Below are 16582 nucleotides of genomic sequence, written 5' to 3'. Positions count from 1 at the left end.
GCTTGCCGTACAGTTGAAAAACCAACGCATTGCCATGGTGCGGCAGAATAGTTCGATACAGCGCCTGTCCGTCTCTGGAAAAAAACATTGCATCCGAGTCCATAGCACCATGCTTCTAACATCCGAGTCTAATCTAATGTACAGACTTAAGGCAACATTCATATCAACATCATATGTTGTCTATTATAAACTACACAATATACATACAAACCAAGGAGAACCAACAAATTCTGTTTTTCTGTACAAAATGAGCATTTTTATTATAAATAATGATACTGGAAAAATGTATTTTATATTAAAAAAGATTCCATTAATACCCATTCATTTATCTTCATTCATACAACGTGAAGCTATCATACAGTAAAAAAACACAATTTTCTTCGTCTTGAAGATATATAGTGATAACAATTGGTATCTAATACTCAGACAGAAATAATGTGGCACACAAGAAGCTGTTGTGTTCGACGTGCGTTTCGGCACTGAACTGTGCCTTCGTCAGGAAAAGTAGCCACAATAGATCAGGATTTATGTCTGTAAAGAAAATATTATGCATCAGATACTTGGTTCTCACTTTTTGTTAGACTCTATGCCGTCACAAAAACGTGCATAGTCTTTTGTTTGCAATTAATTAAAAATATATGTAGGCAGTGGTTGAGATAGAAGTGGCTCAATAATTTTTAAAAAGATACTTGTGAAGGTAAATAATTTAAAAAGTATCATTATGAAGAGACGGTTTGAAATAGAGAAGGAAGAGATAAAAAGAAGTAGCAGAGCAGTGGCCACCACATAAATTGAGTAGTTACAGATTAGAGTATCACCCGGTGGCAACAAGGATCTATAAAAAATAACCTTATGTCTCTTGAATGCATGGTCAGGAGTTCTATTTTGTTACTAAAGGCTTTAAGGCACTGATTGCCTGTTAGCTAAGAATAGAGACTCGCTCTTGAGGCTTGAGCCGAGAGCAGGATAGCGCTTTTCTATTAATTACTGAATTGCATGTTATGTGGTGACTGTCTGCATTCCTGTGCTATTTTAACCTTTTTAACTGTTCACACGCGTATTTTGCACTTCTGCTGTATTTGCACACCAGTTCTAAGACTGCCAGTTTTTTAGCCATTGGGTCATTTACAGTCAACTTAGTCTCCTACTAACCTACCCGCAGCCGTCCCAGTCCCGAACAGGCGTTTTTCCTGTGGATTGGGCTCTTCTGGGTCGCGGCGGCCATTTTCTGGTGGGAAGTTGGGTGGGCGGTCTAGTTGGGCTGAAGACTATTTCCATGGCACTGAAGCGGTCGCGCAGCGTCCACTCGCTCTTGAGGCTTGAGCCGAGAGCAGGATAGCGCTTTTCTATTAATTACTGAATTGCATGTTATGTGGTGACTGTCTGTATTCCTGTGCTATTTTAACCTTTTTAACTGTTCACACGCGTATTTTGCACTTCTGCTGTATTTGCACACCAGTTCTAAGACTGCCAGTTTTTTAGCCATTGGGTCATTTACAGTCAACTTAGTCTCCTACTAACCTACCCGCAGCCGTCCCAGTCCCGAACAGGCGTTTTTCCTGTGGATCGGGCTCTTCTGGGTCGCGGCGGCCTTTTTCTGGTGGGAAGTCGGGTGGGCGGTTTAGTTGGGCTGAAGACTATTTCTATGGCAGTGAAGCGGTCGCGCAGTGGACGCGCGCAGTGGGCGCGCCTAAGGCAAGCCCGTCTGCCCCCATCCGCGCTCCGCCCGTGCTCAGTGCCCGTCACGCTGCTCGACAACCCTCCCAACCAATTAGGCCCTGGACTCGAGACCAGCTGCTCGCCTTGTCACAGCCTCAATGTATCGCGCCCATGCGTTTCGCTCCAGACACCATATCGTTTGCAGGCAGAGGACATGTAGAGTTTCATTGTGAGTCTTGCAATTTCGAGTTTGATAGATGTGTCAGGAAGGAGGCCAGGACCCGTGAAAGGGATATGGAACTTCCTCGTGTTGTTTTTCCACACAATCGGAAGGACGATCAGCAGATTAGGGCCGCTCTGATTAACTGCAGATCCCTCCCAAAACATGCTGCAGACATCTGGCTATTATTGAAGACTCATGATTGGGACCTACTGTTCGTGACAGAAACGTGGCTGAGAGAGTGTTCCAACCCTGACATTAGCTTAGCGGTCCCTATGGGCTATAGGCTGTTCAATGTAAACAGGGGGGACAATAGGTTGGGAGGAGGGCTCGCTATAATCTTAAGGGAAGATTGGGATATGAACTACATGAAAATTGAAGGCCTGGGACCTATGGAAGCCATGGCCTTTCACATTAAATTCTCCAACAAATCCTCGATGGCGGGACTACTGGTTTACAGACCCCCTAATACATTGGCCACCAACTGGCCAGTGTTATTTGACTGCATTGCCAACCTGTCTTTACGCTATTCTAACTTCACCGTTCTTGGTGATTTTAATGTCCATATGGACAATGCTAACTGCCCTCTAGCCAACCAATTAGAAGACTCCCTAAGTAGTCTTAACTTAGCGCAAACACTATCTTCTCCTACTCACGCAGCTGGCCATACCTTAGACCTTCTCTTCACCAATGATCCCCTTCTTAAGGTGGAAGAGTTGTTTCCGGTTACATGGTCTGACCATATGATGGTCCTGTTTAGGCTGAGTCATAAGTGTGAGAACAATCTCAGCAAACCTATGATAGAAAACAGGAGGAACTGGAAGAAAGTTACGCTGCAATCCATGAGAGAAGAACTCGATAAGACCTCCCCTACACTGTCTGGGAATCCCAATTTAGATACCTTCCTTGTTAGTACATGGATTATGGAAGCCTTAGACAAATCGGCTACGATTAAACCTTGCAAGGTGGTTAGGAATAAACCATCTGCACCCTGGTTCAACACGGAGCTCCGTTGCGAAAAGAGCCGATGTAAGAGACTTGAGCGTATCTGGAGAAAGAATTATGAATCCACTGCAAAAGAAGTTTATAAAACAGCCCTAAAAAAATTCCATGCACTAAAACGTAAGGTGATGAGAGATTACATGGCTAAACAAATTCTGAACACAGACAATCCTTCCAGAGAGATTTTCAGGATAGTGGAGGGCTTTTTGAAATCTACAGCCATGAAGAGTACTATCGCACCCTCCCTGGATCTATGCGAGCAATTGGCCACTTTTTTTCAGGACAAAATTTTGACTATCTATTCCACCTTTCCATCAACCGGTATTCGGGATCTACCTCTGACCAGTACTGCAGTCAACTGGACATCCTTTCGCAGATTTGAAAAGGCAGCCTCTCTGAAGGAACTTTTGGAAATTAAGTCTGGCTCCCCTCTGGACCCCTGCCCGGCCAGAGTGTTTAAACTCCTAGCTCCTCTTCTTAACAATACCTTGAATTCACTTTGGAACTCTTCCTTGGAAACTGGTATCGTTCCATCTGAATGGAAAAAGGCATTGGTCCGACCCATTCTTAAAAAAGATAGTGCTGACCCTACGGAACTTAAACATTTCAGGCCTATATCATTACTGCCAGCCCCTGCAAAAATCCTTGAAAAAGAAGTCCAGAGACAACTCTCGGACTTCCTTGAATCTAACAATCACCTCCATGATTCACAATCAGGATTTAGGGCTGGATATAGCACGGAAACTGCCCTACTGGAAGTCACTGAGTCGATCCGTGAAACCCTGGATCAAGGCAGATGTGCAATGCTGGTATTGTTGGATCTATCTGCAGCGTTTGACACGGTCTCCCACGAGATCCTCCTATACAGATTACTCCGGATAGGAGTGACGGGGACCGTGTTGAATTGGTTTCAGTCTTTCTTGGAAGGGAGGTCACAACAGGTTACTCTACACCCCCATGTCTCTAGTTCTAGATCTTTGGCGCAGGGGGTGCCACAGGGCTCGGCATTGAGTCCGACACTCTTTAATGTCTATCTCGCACCCCTCGCTGCCATCATTGAGAAATGGGGTGTGCGAGTTGTCTCGTATGCAGACGACACGCAGCTGATTTTCTCTTTTAAGGAAAATAGTGACACAGCTTTCACCAACTTTAAGCAATGCCTATTAAATATCTCCTCCTGGATGACTGAAAATTGTCTTAAGTTAAATACTGATAAGACGGAGGTCCTATTTTTTAATCAACCTTCTCCTCCCCGGACGGAGCTGTGGTGGCCAGCAGAACTGAACCCGCCCCCGACACCGGTAACGGCGGCAAGGAACTTAGGGGTCAGGTTTGACTCGCAACTGTCTGGCAAGGCTCAAGTCATGCATATCTCCTCCCAATGCTTTTGGAGATTGAAGACACTTAGAAGATTCTTACGCTTCCTTCCTATGAACTGTAGGAAGGCAGTGGTGCATGCCCTTATCACTTCCCAACTAGACTACGCCAACAGTTTGTACATTGGCCTTCCGGATTACATGATGGGTAGACTGCAGCGTATCCAAAACGCTGCAGCCAGGCTTTTGAGGAATGTGCCTTTACGGTATCACCTCTCGCCTCATCTGCAAAGCTTGCACTGGTTACCGGTAAGGAAAAGAGTGCAGTTTAAGGCCCTTGTCTTGGCTAATAAAGCAACGAGAGGGGTTGGCCCCCGCTATCTGAAACAGAGACTCCAGAAATATTTTCCCCCAAGAACTCTTAGATCCTGCAATCAAAATCTTTTAATCATTCCGCGGTTTAGAAAGGCTAGGACAAGTGGTCGTGCGTTCTCAGTGAAAACGGCAATGTTATGGAATACCCTACCCAATGATCTTAGACAGCTGGATAGGGAACTTCCATTCAGAAAGGCCCTCAAGACTTGGTTATTCAGAATGCCTTAGAGACTGCTGCTATCCTCTCCTCGCTTTATCCCTTGTGCCTGTAGGACGCTAGCGCCGGGACACTTCCGTTGGAAGTAGCTGTCGCGCTCTATAAATATATATAAATAAATAAAAAAGAGATGAGCTGGGGAGATATAGAAGTTATCATTAATATTTTTAGTATGCCTTTTTCAAGGTTAAGCACACATCTGATTTTCTTAATACCTGAATAGTATGTATCCAGAAACTGATTCATGTTTATTTGACCATCTATCCAGGGTTAAGCTTAACCTGGCATCCAACTCGAATGGTGTCCTGTTTTTTTGCTGCAAGCAAAATAGAATAACAGTGTAAATTGCACAAATTTTTTACTGAGGAATAGCATAGGATTAAACTGTTAGTCAGACACTATGTCTGTATTGGTTTTATTAGGGGTGCTCTATTAATCTTAATTTAGGTTACTTATTGAGAATCAGTCACACTTTAGTGCAGATACTTACATTCCAATATGTTGATCCAGCAGCAAGTAATTTTATCTATTGGAAATAGATCAGAGTGAATAATTAGGATGGTGACCACAATGTCTGTGAAGCACTGCAGTACTCTAATCCATAGAGGGCGATATGCTTTTAAACGAATGGCACAACGCTAAGGCAAGAATAAGGCTGCAGCTTTAAACTAAGGATCATGTTATAATAATGTGGCTCGCTTAGTGTGGACTAACGGGTAGCGTGGTGCAGAGCGGGTGGGCCAAACTCTGGAGGAAATGTGCAAAGCATCCACGCAGTACACACAGGCGACAAACAAGGCACACTACAAAAAGAGACACTACACCAGTTTAGGTAAGAATAACTTTTGTATTGTCAAAACACAGTATGTTTGGTAATCTCTACACTGCGCCAACTGGTGCTCGGTTTAAATTTACAGGGGGGGAATTATATACAGGGCAGGGCCAATCGGGCCCCTGCCGGAATCATTGCAACCTAGAAAACAATAAAAATAAGTCCATCGGCCTCAATCCTGCAAGAAAAGCATCATGGCACCACATTAAGCAGTAGTCCGGGACACCTGTAATAAAAACATCATGGCATTCCCCCATGTATCACCAATATGAGTGACCCCTGAGCCTGAGGCCAAAATTAAGGTAGACAGTTCGTTGACACGTCAAAACCTGGCATCTCAACACAGCGCTGCACATAGCAAATTATTAGCGCTTCACATATGGCCTTTTAACATAGCGCTGCACATAGCAAGGCACTCCCGTCCCGCATGCGCTGTGTGGTGTATTGTGCTGCTGCAAACCCTGATGCCTGCCCTGTAGGGTCAGTTTGGTGCACCTCTCCATGTCCCTCCTGTCCTCTGTTATCCGAGTCCATGTCCCTACCCCAATTCCTCCTGCCTACCATGATCCAATGTACCATACTTGCGAACATTTTGAACTTGGTAAGAGGGAGATTTTGAAAAAAACTGGGGTATTGATTTTCCCCTTTGAGTTACATTGAAAAAGAGGAGATTGTAGACAGGAGACAGATCAAATAAAGCCCATTTGAGCTTAAAAACATTGGACGTTTCCTGGCTGAAACGGGTCTGTTGGCATGTATGATTGTACTATCACTGCCTCTTCCTTCTGCCCACAATGGTCTATTATATTGCCACAGCCTCTCTTGCCAGTCCTGTATTGTTGGTTTGTTGCCCCTGCCCCCCTTTCCACTGCCCTCCATAGTCTGTTGTGCTGCCACTGCCCTTCCTGCTTGCCCAGTGTGGTCAAATTGTTGCCTCTGCACTCTCCTACCTGGCTTCAATTTTCAGAGTCCGTGCCCCTGGCCTCTGCCTCTCAACAGTATCCCAATGAACAACTAGATTGCTAACATTCTATATTCATTACAAAAGTGTGGAACGCCTGACGTCATCTTGATGTAATCAAAACTGTAATACCTAGAGTATTTCCTTTAGAAATTACATATATGAGAGGGTCTTATTTGCATCAAAATTATGGTTAGTGCTCTAAAAAACTAAAATGAGGACATATTTTCTGAGTTTTCAAATAGCGACTAAGAACTTTTAAATTATTTGTAATCTTTATGTTTTTTTATCCAGTTGACCATTTGATTAAATGTTGCACCTTGGCGAGAGGATGTGGTGTTACTTCCAGAGCTGCAGACTTTGTAACTGGGGAACCAGGTTGGAGTTTCTGCTTCAGCTCAACATTCTGTGATTGTGGTCAAATCACTTAATCTCCCCATGTCTACAACCAAAATGAATTTGATCTTGTGTGATGTAACCATTGCTCATGTAAAGCATTCCAATACCTGACACGTCTGCACTATATAAAACTGCAAATACACAAAAAAGAAGTGTTTTGCACACTTCTGTCATTGGGCTACATGTGGGCGATATTTGTGCTGCATTTAGGCTCTTTTGTGTCTGGTGGCCATCTTGGGAGATTTATTTGTTATGAAGTTTCCTAATATCCTCATTTACTGCAGTCTCCTTAGTAGGAAATGCTTTCAGTTTTTTACTTTGATTCCATCAAGAAGGTATTCAGATATGTCACACATTTGCCATAAATTCTGAATGTTAGCACTCTAGTTGCTCATTAGGTCACTGTAGTAAAGCTGCTGCTCACCACGGAAGTCTGCTGCTGGTATTAAAAGTGCATGTTTCAGTATGCATATCAGAATTTTTTAATGAAATAGAAGAGGATTTGAGAAGTCACTCAAAATGTGCCCTAATTTTTCTTTCTTCAGCACTAATCATAAGTTCTATGGCAAAATGAACCCCCTCATTGTGTTCCTTTTTAAATTAAATGTTTTAAGTGTTACCAGTTTATTCCAATCGAGATGGCTTCAGGTGTGCCATACTTTTGTCATAAGTAAGACAGTAAGCGCTCTAGTTGTTCTTAAGAACACTCTGGGACATTCTGTCATTAGGCTATACTTGGGCTACATCTGGGTGATATTTGGGCTACATTTGGGCTCTTTTGTCTCTGGTGGCCATCTTGGGAGATTTATTTGTTATGAAGTTTCCCAATTTCCTCATTTACTGCAGTCTCCTCAGTAGGAAATACTTTCAGTTTTTTACTTGGTTCCATCAAGAAGGCATTCAGATGTGTCACACATTTGCCATAAATTCTGAATGTTAGCACTCTAGTTGCTCATTAGATCACTGTAGTAAAGCTACTGCTCACCAGGGAAGTCTGCTGCTGGTATTCAAAGTGCATGTTTCAGTCTGCATGTCAGAATTTTGTTTATGATGTAGAAGAGGATTTGAGAAGTCAAAAGTGCCCTAAATTTTCTTTCTGCAGCACTAATCATAATTTCTATGGCAAAATGAATCCCCTCATTGTGTTCCTTTGTAAATTAAATGTTTTAAGTGTTACCACTTTATTCCATTCAAGCTGGCTTCAGGTGTGCCATACTTTTGTCATAAGTAAGACTGTTAGCGCTCTAGTTGTTTGTTAGAACACTCTGGGACATTCTGTCATTGGGCTATACTTGGGCTACATCTGGGTGATATTTGGGCTACATTTGGGCTCTTTTGTCTCTGGTGGCCATTTTGGGAGACTTATTTGTTATGATGTTTCCTAATTTCTTCATTTACTACAGTCTCCTCAGTAGGAAATACTTTCAGTTTTTTACTTCGATTCCATCGAGAAGGCATTCAGATGTGTCACAAATTTGCCATAAATTCAGAATGTTAGCACTCTAGTTGCTTATTAGATCACTGTAGTAAAGCTACTGCTCACCAGGGAAGTCTGCTCTGGTATTGAAAGTGCATGTTTCAGTCTGCATGTCAGAATTTTTTAATGAAATAGAAGAGGATTTGAGAAGTCACTCAAAATGTGCCCTAATTTTTCTTTCTGCAGCACTAATCATACTTTCTATGGCAAAATGAACCCCCTCATTTTGTTCCTTTTTAAATTAAATGTTTCAAGAATTACCACTTTATTCCAACCAAGATGGCTTCAGGTGTGCCATACGTTTGTCATAAGTAGGACTGTTAGCGCTCTAGTTGTTCTTTAGAACACTCTGGGAAGCTGCTGTAGAACACAAAGGAATCAACTGACAGTCTCTACCCTTGTTGGATGTACATGTTTTACTGAGAATGTCAGACTTCATTCTCACATGACTGAGAATGATAATGTGAATTTACAGAAAATATGCTCTCAGTTAGCTTATAGATCACCTTCCAAACCTCTGTGGGAAAAGCATGAGAAAATAGTTCTCTCAAACATGATTCATGATATCACAGCAGAAGGCTTTTGCACATGATAAAATCACCTTAGAACACACCACAATTCCTAAAATGAGTATGGTACCATCAACAAATGATTTATAATGTAACTAAAGTCTTAAAACCTTCTAATAACTGCAATGCTTTTTAATGAGGTGCTATCATGTATATTGGTCCCAAGATGGCTGCCAACAATTCTTGGATGAAGTGCTGACAGCCAATCAGATCTCACGATGAGATGTGTGGTTAGGCTCCGCCCAGATATATATGTGATTTTACTTTTGATTTTCTCAGGAACTACTGAACAGATTTACACCATTTAAGCAAAAGACACATGCCTGACCTGAGGACTACCTCTTTGCCAAATTTCAAGTAATTCTGTTCAGCCGTTCGGGCTGTACCTTTGACTAAAGGTCCTATGGGAAAATGCATGGGGAAAACGCGTTTTGGGACCCCCCTTTTTTCTCAGCCCCCGCTTGACGAATCACCCCGAGACTTTCAGGGTAGGAGCTCAGTGGAGCGCCCCATTAGTTTTGAAAATTTCACGAAGATAAGTCAACCGGCGCCAAAGTTATTCAAAATAGAATTTTCAGATTTCCTATGAGAACTCAGTCCTAACTATAACTATCTACTGGCGACCGCCAGTAGATAATATATTTGGCTTAGTTATATTTAGGACCTAATTTCCATAGGAATAGCTTTTTTTGTTTTGCCAATAACTTTGGCACCATTTGATGAATCTTCACGAAACTCTCAAAGCCCATTCAGTAATTCATTCAACTGCTGTGTGGGAAGTCTTGGGGAGGTTCCTCAAGTGGGGACGGAGAAAAAGGGGGTCCCACAACATGTTTTCCCCATGCAATTTCCCATAGGGTTTTTGAACAAGACATCAGGCCGAACCACTGGACAGAATTACACCAAATTTGGCAGAAAGTTAGCTGTTGGTCCAGAACATATGCTTTATGTGACTTGATGCAAATCTTTGCAGTAGATTTAGAGATATTAACTGAAAATCAAATTTTTAAATCTTGGGATGTGGACCCTCCGTGGATCCACCTGTGGTGAATCCGCGGCTCCATGTGCCAAAGCAGGGTCGTAATTGGCTGGTCGCAACTTGACATAAAAGTTGCAGCCGCCATTTTATATATTGGGAAACGGTCCCCAGTGCTGAAAGGTTGCATGTATACTAAATGAAGGGGTCATGTGAGACTTTTCCTGACTCCATGTGTATGGAATAAATGAGGGGAAAGCATGTTTAATGGGTAGTAAAATGACAGGAAACAGTTTTTTTGCCACGTGCACGATCCGCAGAGCTGTCAGGGGGCTCAGCATGGCCCAAGACGAACCTATTACTCCAATCGCTAAGAAAAGTAACAAATCCGCCATAACATGTTTCGCCCAAACCTGGCCTTGCTCATACACCACGCAGCATTACAGCCATTCCACATATATAGCCAGGACGCCTCTTAGCTGGGGCAGCTGTTGCGCTTTATAAAATTTTAACACATAACATGGTACTTGGTCACGGTGCCGCTTCACATTTGGCTTTCTACTTATTACATGTTTCTGGAAAATAATTCTAAGCCATAATATAGTAAATCAAATTTAACAGTTAAATCCTGTTATTAACCTCCTTGGTGAAAGTAGACACTGCTACCAATGTAGGTCATGATATATATATATATATATATATATATATATATATATATATATATATATATATATATATATATATATTACCTACTGGCGGTCGCCAGTAGGTAGTTATAGTTAGGACCACGTTTCCATAGGAAATCCACAACATTCTATTTTGAATAACTTTGGCGCCGGTCGACGAATCCTCGCGAATTTTTCAAAATAGGTGGGGCGCTACGCTCCGCTCCTACCCTGAAAGTCTCGGGGGGATTCGTCAAGCGGGGGCTGAGATTTACACCAAACCTACAAAAGGCACTTCTCTGACCTGAGGAATACCTCTCTGCCAAATTTCAAGTAATTCTGTTCAGCCGTTCGGGCTGTAGCTCGGACTAAAGGTCCTATGGGAAAATGCATGGGGAAAACGCGTTTTGGGACCCCCCTTTTTTCTCAGCCCCCGCTTGACGAATCCCCCCCGAGACTTTCAGGGTAGGAGCGGAGCGGAGCGCCCAACCTATTTTGAAAATGTTGCGAGGATTCGTCAACCGGCGCCAAAGTTATTCCAAATAGAATGTTGCGGATTTCCTATGGAAACACGGTCCTAACTAGAACTATCTACTGGCGACCGCCAGTAGAATATATATATATATATATATATATATATATATATATATATTCACTGAAAAAACCATAGGTTTCACACATGTTATAGTTAGTGGAAATTTTACTGATAAAAAACCAATGAAATTGCCCCGTTATAGTTAGCGCAGGCAACTATAACTCACGCGACCACAATCCTCTGCTGATGCTAATACTGTATTTAGACACTTATTTGCCCATGTCTTCTTCCATACATTTTTAGCTATACATATATTACAAATATTTTTTTTTCATAAAGACACATATGTCATCAGCAGAGGATTGCGGTCGCGTGAGTTATAGTTGCCTGCGCTAACTATAACGGGGCAATTTCATTGGTTTTTTATCAGTAAAATTTCCACTAACTATAACATGTGTGAAACCTATGGTTTTTTCAGTGAATTTGCAAGGTTTTTTAAATGCTAATTCCTAACTATAACGTGTGTGAAACCTATGGTTTTTTCAGTGAATTAGTACGGTTTTTTAAATGCTAAGTTTTTTTCCCTTATAATAAGCCCTGTACATTTGGTGGCCTACGGCCACCAAAAGCACAGGGGGTGGGGTAAGTGTGGATAGTGTTTTTTTCCATTGTAATAAGCCCAGCACATTTGGTGGCCTTCGGCCACCAAAAGCACAGGGGGTGGGGTAAGTGTGGATAGTGTTTTTTTTTTTTTTTTTTTTTTTACCGTACGCTTACCGTAAGCGTACGGTAAGCGTACCCCGCGAAATTGCCAAAAAAAAAATAAAACCGTTTTTGCACTTGGGGGATGTTTGGGGACTCCCTCAACATGACTATGTGGGAGGGAGTTGTCAAAACAGCCCCTTTACATGTTTTTGGGCTTCCGATTTTAAAAATCTCTCTCAGTGCGAGAGACAAAATGGCGGCCGCCGCTTCCTGGTTTCGGCCGATTCGAATGTTTACTAAGATCTAAGAGCCAATCAGAATCGCGCTCGCGCACGCCACCGTACGCTTACCGTAAGCGTATGGTAAGCGTACCGTAAGCTGGCTCAGATATATATATTGATTTAAAGGCTATTTTCTCAGAATCTACTGAACAGATTTACACCAAACCTACAAAAGGCACTTCCTTGACCTAGGGACTACCTCTCTGCCAAATTTTGAGTAATTCTGTTCAGCCATTCGGGCTGTAGCTCGTTCTAAAGGTCCTATGGAAAAATGCATGGGAAAAACGCGTTTTGGGACCCCCCTTTTATCTCAGCCCCCGCTTGACGAATCCCCCCGAGACTTTCAGGGTAGGAGCGGAGCGTAGCGCCCCACCTATTTTGAGAAATTCGCGAGGATTCGTCGACCGGCGCCAAAGTTATTCAAAATAGAATGTTGAGGTTTTCCTATGGAAACGTGGTCCTAACTATAACTACCTACTGGCTATCGCCAGTAGGTAATATATATATATATCTCCATATGTCCAAAAACCAAGTTGCCCTGCTGTGGGAACTCGCCGTCAGTGGGACATAAATAAATGACACCCTGCATTTCGCCGTCCAAAGTTGATTTATTAAACACCATTCCTAACGCGTTACAAGGCCTTCTGGCATCTTCGTCAGAGGATTCAGTGCTGAAAACAGAAAAAGGCAGCTGCTACGATACATATACGCATGCACCAAATGTTCACAGGTGTAAGTCTTTAAAGGCATGCTGGTACCTGTAGTTTTCATTATGATAATCAGCGCAGTATTACCCAAGTGGGCACTGTTTTTCAAATACTGCATTAGCAATCCATAAAATACCCCAGTGGGCCTCCGGGCCGAAGAAGCAGGCAGATTTGCATGAAAGTCCCAAAAGCCATTTTCCGACGTGAAAAACATCTTCCTCCGTCTCTGGCCCCGTGTATTCCTTCACGGTGGCAGGATCCCTGCGGCCAGGCTGCCGCAATTAAATCCAAAAACCAAGTTGCCCTGCTGTGGGAACTTGCCGTCAGTGGGACATAAATAAATGACACCCTGCATTTCTCCGTCCAAAGTTGATTTATTAAACACCATTCCTAACGCGTTTCAAGGCCTTCTGGCCTCTTCGTCAGAGGATTCAGTGCTGAAAACAGAAAAAGGCAGCTGCTACGATACATATACGCATGCACCAAATGTTCACAGGTGTAAGTCTTTAAAGGCATGCTGGTACCTGTAGTTTTCATTATGATAATCAGCACAGTATTACCCAAGTGGGCACTGTTTTTCTAACACTGCATTAGCAATCCATAAAATACCCCAGTGGGCCTCCGGGCCGAAGAAGCAGGCAGATTTGCATAAAAGTCCCAAAAGCCATTTTCCGACGTGAAAAACATCTTCCTCCGTCTCTGGCCCCGTGTATTCCTTCACGGTGGCAGGTTCCCTGCGGCCAGGCTGCCGCAAATAAATCCAACAACCAAGTTGCCCTGCTGTGGGAACTCGCCGTCAGTGGGACATAAATAAACGACACCCTGCATTTCTCCATCCAAAGTTGATTTATTAAACACCATTCCTGACGCGTTTCAAGGCCTTCTGGCCTCTTCGTCAGAGGATTCAGTGCTGAAAACAGAAAAAGGCTGCTGCTACGATACATATACGCATGCACCAAATGTTCACAGGTGTAAGTCTTTAAAGGCATGCTGGTACCTGTAGTTTTCATTATGATAATCAGCGCAGTATTACCCAAGTGGGCACTGTTTTTCTAAAACTGCATAGGTAGTTATAGTTAGAACCTAGTTTCCATAGGAAAAGCATTTTTTGATTTGCTAATGACTTTGGCGTCGTTTGACGAATCTTTGCGAAATTCTCCCAAAAAAAGCCTATCCAGGTCAGCTCCTATCCTGAAAGTTCGGGGGTCATTCGTCAAGCAGGGGCTGAGAAAAAAGGGGGGTCCCAAAAAGTGTTTTCTCCATGTTAATTTCCATAGGAAACTTTAGCCAAGGCCACAGCCCGAACTGTTGAACGGAATTACACCAAATTTTGCAAAAAGGTAGCGCTTGGTTCAGAAAGCGACCTTTTCTTTAAATGGTGTAAATCCATTCAGTAGTTGCTGAGAAATTAAAAAAATAAGAGTCAAAAATCAATTTCCCATAGGAAACTTTAGCCAAGGCTACAGCCCGAACTGCTGACCGGAATTACACCAAATTTGCCAAAAAGGTAGTGCTTGGTTCAGAAAGCAACCCTTTTAAATATGGTGTAAACCGTTCAGTAGTTGCTGAGAAATTCAAAAAATAAAAATATCGATATCTAGAGGCGTGGTGGATCCGCGAACCCTCCCGACCATGAGCTTTATTCTAATTGGCTGTCAACACTCCAAAACAGGAAGATTTGGCAGCCATCTTGTGACTCGGTAGAACCGGTCACAAGAAAACAGTGAAACAAACGCGAAAAACAAGAAAAGGGGGCAGGGTAGAAACACCCTGACCACCTAGGCCTGCTCAGGGGGTCCCACAAAGACCCCCAGGAAAGCAAAAAGTATTTTTTTCTTTAGAAAAATCAGCCGAATTTGCGCTGGGTGCGCGAATCCAGACAAAACATTTAAAAAAATCAAAGCGCAGACTCCCGCTTCATTTAAATGAGGCTCTCGGGTGGGCCAGGTCCCGGGAGCATTGCCTAATTTATAGTTTTTAATTGTGGGGGCCCCTGCAGCTCCAGGGACCACCACCTAATCGGGGCTCTTTTAATGATATGGAGGAGGGCATGCATTTCTGGGGACCGCCACCCCCCTTGCCTTGATTTTTGATCTGTGGGGGGCCTCTTATGCCCCCCAAGCCTCGGGAACCGCCACCCCCGGGGCTTTTTTAGCATATTCGCAGGGGGCACACAGCCCCCCACAGCCCCGGGGCTTGTGGTGTGAGGTGGGGGCTCGAGCCCCCCCACACACCCTGAGGACCACCACCCCCGGGGCTTTTCAAAAATATTTGCGGGGGCACACGCCCCCCCACAGCCCAGGGGACCGCCACCCAGGGCTTGTTTAAAAAAAAAAAAATAACCTGGGGGGGGGGGGGGGCTCGAGCCCCCCCACATGCCATGGGGTCCGCCACCTCCCCGGGTCACTAAAATGCAAATGCGGTGGTCCATTACGGACCCCTGAGCCCCGGGGACCACCACCTTCCCGGGGCTTTCTAATTGAAGGGAGGGGGCAACGCGGCCCCCCTCCTGGAGCCCGTGATGGCCCTGGGGACTGCCACCCCCCAGGGCCGACTCCTGCAGTGTCCTGGGGTGCCCACCCCCAGGACACTGCTGTTTGCTATGACAGGCTGGGAAACTTTGCTTTGGATTTTGGAAGCGAGAGCAGGTTTCCTGCTCTTGCTTCCAAAATCCAAAGCAGATTGCTTTTCCACACAGGGAGCTGCATGTCAGCAGCTCCCCATGTGGAAAAGCAATGCTGGCTCCCACAGGAGGCGGGGAGCCGGCAGGGACTGTGGGGGCATTGGGGCTCCCCCCACGGTCCCCAACGGAGAGGGACGGTCCCGGGGGATGGGGTCCTCGGGGCCAGAAGTGGCCCAGGAGGGGGCCACGCGGCTCCTCTCCCCAGTAAAATAAAAAAAAACGAGGCAGAGCCCTGGGAGATGGGGTCCCTGGGGCTAACAGAGGCCTCAGGATCCTTTGAAAATATTTTAAAAAATATATATATAGTGGCCATGCCCCAGGGATGGGGCCCCGGGCCGAAAAAATAGGAAAGGAAGGGGGGGCCACATACCAATATTGATTGATTGAGGTACTTATAGAGCGCAACTATCACCCTACGGGCATCTTGGCGCTTGCATTGGGAACCCGTCCTGGTTTTTCCCTGTAAGATAACCCGTACTGGGTATCCCCAAGGTGAAAGCCAGGCATCCCGCCGCGGGGGGCCGTTGTGGAGATTAAGCAGGCTTGTTGCCCAGAGCTGCATAGTGTGAACTCATGCTTAGAGTGGGCACCGAAGCGAGAATTATCGAGTCCGTGGACAATTGGGTTCTGGACCCTGCCGCGTCGGGAATCGAACCCAGGTCCCGGGCCTGATCTCTGCTTCAGGGTATGCCTCCTCTAACCAGTGAGCTACACTTCTCCACAATATCAGTTACAACAACCTATTCAGTAATTCTAAGATCCACATACACATCCACTCATTCACCAACAGTCCTATACAGTCACTCATACATGTACTCACTCATAATATGTACTCATACACCTATACATCCTGTTACACAACGCCACTCATCCATAGAGTTACTCACACACATAGTCACTCATGCTAATAAAGAATCAAACATCCATTTACTTGCATATACAGTTATACACACACCACCACACTTACTTCTACAGAAACTTACACATACTTAGTCTTTTAAAC

This window comes from Triturus cristatus, chromosome 7, assembly GCF_964204655.1.
Source record: "Triturus cristatus chromosome 7, aTriCri1.1, whole genome shotgun sequence".
NCBI lineage: Eukaryota > Metazoa > Chordata > Amphibia > Caudata > Salamandridae > Triturus > Triturus cristatus.
This window is presented reverse-complemented; position numbering follows the sequence as displayed.